Genomic DNA, 6,187 nt, shown 5'->3' with positions numbered 1-6,187 from the left:
ATTTTCTTCATCCTAATGTAGAAAACCAACCAAAGAAACTTTCTTCCAAGGAGAGGTCATTAAAGTTCTGATATCTAACATTAATCTAGCTACCACTGCCTCCTTTTATAGAAATAGTTTTTCTAGAGAGCGATTCATTTCCTCCAAAGAAAGACACCTAATGTAGGTCAAATGAATTGCTCTCTTGAGGCATCTATTTTTCTTCCTTGACTACAAAGAGATCTTGAGATGAGTAACACTGGTGCCTGAAAGGGAAACATTTAAGTCAGGGTAGGTTAATCCCACTTGGAACAGGGAGACAAAGAAGTTCCATGGGGGAAAGTGTGCTGGACCTCATCAGGAGACAGAACTCACTAGTGTAAGTGTTCAGTGTGTATACTATTAACATTTATTTTATGTTGATGTTTGACGTGCTAGTGACTCCTTAATATTGAATCCTTTTGTCTCTGGCTTTATGGTGCCTGTATCTTCTCTCTCTTCATTCTCTGATGATCCCTTCCTTTTCTGTCTGTTTTTGATTTCCCCTTCTCCCTCACTCTTCCTTCATTAGGTTTCTCCTGACAATCTTTTTCTCTCAACCACTTGCAGACAAGGACCCTCTAGGTGTCTAATGCATAACTGCATGAGCTCAGAGCCTCATCCCATGATGAAGAGCTTGAAGGATTTGTAATTGCACAGAGGAGAATCTGGGGGTTGAGGACAGTCCTTGGCAATGTCCTTTGCATAACTGGTAGTGCTCCTGTATGAGAAACTGGCTTTTTTTATTCCTTTTCTGACTCTGGTTTTTGTATCCTATTTTTCTGTCAAAGGGAACTGTGCTAGCTTCCTGCTTCTGCAGATGGAAGCAGCTGCCTGGGAAATTGGCAGAGCCCACTCCGAGCCATGGAGAAGCCAAGTCTGTTCAGCAGGGAGGCCAAAGAGACTGCTGCAGGCAGGAGCTTTTCAGACCAGAGACTATTTAAGCAAGTCACCCAGGGATAGATGTTTCTCTTTTACTATAACAGCTTCTCTGAAAGACCTTTAGGTAGTGAAACCTTTTTGGAATTTCACTTACAAGGTCACAGTACTTACTAGAATACCCATTCCACAGGAATCATGGGTTTTGTGCATTCATGGCACAGATTCTGGAAACATCTTCCACAAGGTCATCTCTCTTTTTATGGCAATCTCTTCTAATACCCTGAACAACTAATGGTATTATAATTTATATTCTTTGCCTTAAGGTTTTTTCACCCTTACCAGATCCCCCTACTTACAACAAACTGGAACACAGCATTTTTGCCTTACAACAGCAGAGGAAAAAAAAAAAGAGAGAGAAAAGGTCTTATGCTTCCTGTTACACATTTGTAGAAGCATTCTGTATAAGTCCTTGGAGAGATTAAATGGATGATAGTTGTATTAAGTCTTAATTGGGTCTGCCTCCTAACAAGTAATAGTCATGAGAGAGACAGATCCTTCTGTGTGTAAATTGCTGTCATTCCATTGACCACCACTGAGCTTCACAAACTCCAACAATCTGAGAATGAGGTCTGTGAGGTCTCCCTGAATCTTCAGAGTTCATTGTAAATGGATCCCACTGTACCTGAGACTGGCATTAAGGAGCTATAAATCATTTGTTTTAGCAAAAGCAACCTCTTTATTGTTTTCAGCTTTTGCTATCTCTGTAATTCCCCAGTCTGTTAGCTTGTGTTTTGGGGGTTTTTCTTGTCTCTTTGTTCAGTGGCATTAATTTTGCTTATTAGTAAAAGTTGTGCTGAAAGACGTTAAAATAAGGGGAATTTTCTTATGCATAACATAGTTTTATTGTTTGATATTGATGAAAACAATTTCTTATTGCTTATTTCCACTGCATTAGCTCTTACAACCTTAACTAGGTCAGGGTCCCACTGTACTAGATGGGGATGCCATAAAAGAGAGTCTCTGAAGCAGAAGACCTAAACTGTAGAGATAAGAAACAGCAACTGAGAGAAACAAAAGAACAGGGAGGATATGAAAAGGTCCAGATAGGCATGAAAAAGAGACTCTAATTTCTATCTGCACAATTCCTGGGTGTATTAAGCCAATCAGTAGCAATGATAGCACCTCTGCTATTTGCTTTTCCAGTACAGCTAGGCTGAACAGAATTTAAATTTCAGAGCACTGCATACTAATTGTGTTTGTATTACCCACTTGCCTTTTTCTCCTTTTTTTAATGCTTTATCACAGACCTTGCATTAATTAAAGCTTTGCAATAGATAGGATTGTTTGGCCTGTACAAACGTGACTTAAAATATCAGCCTCTTTCACGGCATCAAGGAAGCCATGGCCAATTGCTTGGATAATGACCCACAGAACAAGGCCCTCCCACCATTCTGGTGCACAAGTTGATCCTTTTCCCTTCTGACAGACACCAATGGACTGAAAGCAGCCAGTCCAAGCCATCCTACCTCAAAGGCACCTTCCATGACTGGTATGTCACTGCAATATAGTTGCTCCTTCCGCAGACTTCAGCACAAGTTTGGACAGATCATGCTGATTTTGACTGCTAGCTGAGATGCAAAATAATGGAGCTGCAGCTCAGTTAGTTCACTCATGCTCCTTTGCCGCCCTAAAACTATTTTGACCTTAGTATTCTTGTATATGAGGCACCACGTTTCCTTTGTGACCTTCTGGTTCATCAAATAGGTAATAGCAAATATGTTTTGCAATGCTAATTCTTATACTTGCTTTCATTTCTTTCAGAATATTGCTGTACTAGATACTGACCTCTTAAGCTCTGGACCTCAATCATTTTGCTCTCAGAAACATGCAGAATATAAGTCTGTGAGGTTAATGATGAGGAAAATGGGTAGCAGGAAAGTTGACTATGTGAATTATGTTGGTTATAGAAATAAATAATGGAAAAAGCAGGTGGCACCAGTGAAAATAAGTCAAGATTCTGGATCAGTCTTCCTGCTTGTTAAACTGGGGTTAATTATGTACAGTCTAACTTTGCCATGTCTTCAAGTAAGACTGAAGGAATTAAACAATCCAGCAAATATGGAGTCCTGCCCATCTCTCCATTATTATACTGTGTTTAAAGGTGTACTTTTTGCATTCCCTAAAACCATGGAGCACTGCAGAAGGAGCGACTGCATTGCAGTGACATACCAGTCATGGAAGGTGCCTTTGAGGTAGGATGGCTTGGACTGGCTGCTTTCAGTCCATTGGTGTCTGTCAGAAGGGAAAAGGATCAACTTGTGCACCAGAATGGTGGGAGAGCCTTGCTCTGTTGGTCATTTTCCAACTGGCCTTCCTTACAAAATTACCCCAGCCCAGTTTGCATATAGATTTCCTTCTCACACACATTCGAAACTGAACTGCATCTCAGGGGACAACGTACTGGAAAGAAAATTAGTTCTTGTATATGTAAAATATGGCTCTGGTGAATCTTTTTGTCCTTTCTATCATTAGAGGGTTTTAGCAGGATTGTGTATAAATGCCTGAGCCTCTCAACAGAATTTTTGGTAGCAGGGAATTCTTTATGGAGTTGGCATTTACTGAGGTATAACATCTACTGATGTTAGCGCTTCAAAGGACAGGCAGATTTCTTGGCTGAAAAACAAGCATCTTCATTTTAGGTTTTGACACAGCAGGAGATTTATGGCAGCAAGAAAGTGAAGGAAGGATGCTCTTTGTACATAATTAACTGAATCACCCAGACAGATATCTTTATAACTGGTGTTGCTGCAAAACCAAATTTTTATCAGACTTTCACTTTGTCTATAAATCAATATTTATTTTATCTGATGCTGCAGAATCCAGAAGTCACATATTTCCAGCTTGAAAAAGCTTCAGAAACTAAACTGATTTATTTCCTGACCTCTGCAAAAGAAGATTTGTTTCATTCTTTGATATTTTTAGTAATTTTAGGTAACGCATACTTTTGAACTGAATTTAATTGTTGTGCTTCAAGATCTGCAAATTTTTCACTTCTAGAAATACAGGTATATGTTTAAGCATTTAAAAATGTGACATTTTTTCTTCCTAGCAATAGGCGAATTGTCCATTTATATTTCCGTTTTTTCTTTGGTATCTTCAGTCTTCAATCTCTGAGAATATTTCTAGAAATATCAGCAAATTCTTACAAAATGAATGTGTATTGCAATATCATACTATAAGAAAGAGATTAATATAAGATAAAAACCCCTACAGTCCTAAAATCAAATTACCAAATCTTGAGTTTCTTTAGATTGGATACATTTTTCATCTTTAAGGAAGGAAAAAAATCCTTGCCTTACTTCTTGGAATTGTGATACACTTTAACCTCACATTTAATCTAGCCCTAGTGCCTTACAGCAGCATGTTCTAATCCCTGTGCAAAACAGGAAGAGGAAAGAAGTCTGGCTGGGAACAGATTTTGTGAAGTATGCTAAGAAAAGTCTTGCAGTTCCCCTGGATTAAGAATTGCTCTGAATACCCTCAGATTTCCAAAGTCATTCTAATTTTATTCCCAATTTCAATATACAGTGCAGTTGGACTCCACTTGTATTTCTTGTATTCTTGCAGACAGTCTAAAATGCCCCTAGTAGAATGAATTCTCTCTCTCAGAAGTAGTTCACACAGATAAAATCCCATTTATTTATTTTTCAGATCATTCAAATGTGCAGCATCAGTATTATCAACTCTGTGTGGTCATAAATGCTTTGAATTCATGCTTGAATGGTAACCATGGTCATTAACATGCCATACTATTTGGCTGCAACAGTGGGATTATAGCAGAAAATCACTGATAAGTGGTGTTAGGGCAGAATTCATTATCAGAAGATCCAGGAGTCGAATAGTTAGTGGATGATTTTAATAACAATAATGACAAAAATTTGTCCCCTCATAAATGCTGAGCTACTTCAGTGTCCTTGTGCTTCTCAGGTATGAGCCCCTGGATGACTGTTCCAGAGTGCACCTGCTGTGTGGAGAGGTACACCCATTTGTCTGCTAAACTGTACGTGCAGCAGTCCCCCTTCCACTTGGGGTTTGTAAATTCTGGAGCTGCTCACAGGAGTTTTCACAGTACCAATTCATCACATGTTTATGAGATAGGCCATAAAAATACTCACAAATATCCTGGGTTGGATGTTAAAATCTAGTGACTGGTTCTGCTTTCAAAATACACTTTGGGCACATGAGGGTTTGACCAACAAGTACATTAAGATCATATACACTTACCAGAAGACAAACATCATTTGGTGTCATCAGAACAAATTCCACCTTGGTTAGATTTTCTCTTTTCTTCCCCATTTTAGCCTTTTATCAGCCAGAATAAAAGTAATGCTCCTGGTCTTTCAAGCTTTATTATTTAGCAAAGGCTTAAGAGGAAATGAGAACCTGGCCTCTTGTTTGGAGAATGATCAAGACAGGACTTACTTCATTCTCACCTAGTTACAGCCATTTTAAGAGCATTTTGTCTCACTGTTCAGGAGATTTAGTCAATGTACACACAAATGAAAAAGCAGGGGATTTAATAACTTTTCCCTGACCTTCAAGGAGGATTTAGAATATCCAGTTGTCCCCAAAAAGTCAAATGAAGGCTCAGGGACAAATTCCAGCACAAAAGCAGGAAAATGTGTTGAGATTAGACCACTGTTGCCTCAGTGAAACAAACATTAAAGCCTGTATGAAAGAAAACCCTGAATAAAAAAATAAAAAGAAATTGAGAAAAAGTTTTGGGCTGATAAAATGACAGGATTCTTCTAAAGGTTTTCATTAGGTAGATACAAGCGCACACCTGCCTTTCAGCCCTTTGTGAGAGAAAGCTGGTGAGCTTTAAGGCAACTTCCTTAGTGGGAGACTGGCTTTTCCCACTCTTCAGGACCTTTACCTAATGGAGGTGCTTGTCTTCCTCTGGGGAGAGAATACCATCATACTGAATTAGGAGTGAAGTCAAACAATTGATGTAGGCTTGGCATTTCAGACTGTGAATAATCCTAACGGGTCAAGTTGCCGCATGTGGGCTTTTACTAGCTTTTCCTGAGGCAGTAACCCTACTGCATGTGGGAAAATCTCTAGAAATATGTTCTCCCCCTTTAATTGTAAAACAAACAGTGAATTAAACAGTTTCATGCTGTGTAGCAAAATTGTAGGAGCTGTACTGTTAAATCATGAAAATCTTACTTTCAGCAGGGCACAGGGTACAGTCAGGTGCTGCTAGGAAGCTGAACTGCTGGCAGAT

General features: G+C 39.1%; 1 long non-coding RNA gene across 1 annotated transcript in view; it reads left to right on the top strand.

Moving 5' to 3' along the window:
- Positions 1-239: 239 nt before the first annotated feature.
- The window catches only part of LOC139588252 (uncharacterized), a 103,078-nt gene continuing 97,130 nt past the window's right edge, over positions 240-6,187 (top strand). The window contains exon 1 of the long non-coding RNA XR_011678605.1: positions 240-358. This is a non-coding gene — a long non-coding RNA (uncharacterized lncRNA). The remainder of the gene's footprint in view (positions 359-6,187) is intronic.

The sequence above is a fragment of the Agelaius tricolor genome, unplaced genomic scaffold, assembly GCF_023055355.1.
Source record: "Agelaius tricolor isolate 1412-34295 unplaced genomic scaffold, bAgeTri1.0.p SCAF_3, whole genome shotgun sequence".
In the NCBI taxonomy this organism is placed as follows: Eukaryota; Metazoa; Chordata; class Aves; order Passeriformes; family Icteridae; genus Agelaius; species Agelaius tricolor.
This window is presented reverse-complemented; position numbering and strand designations above follow the sequence as displayed.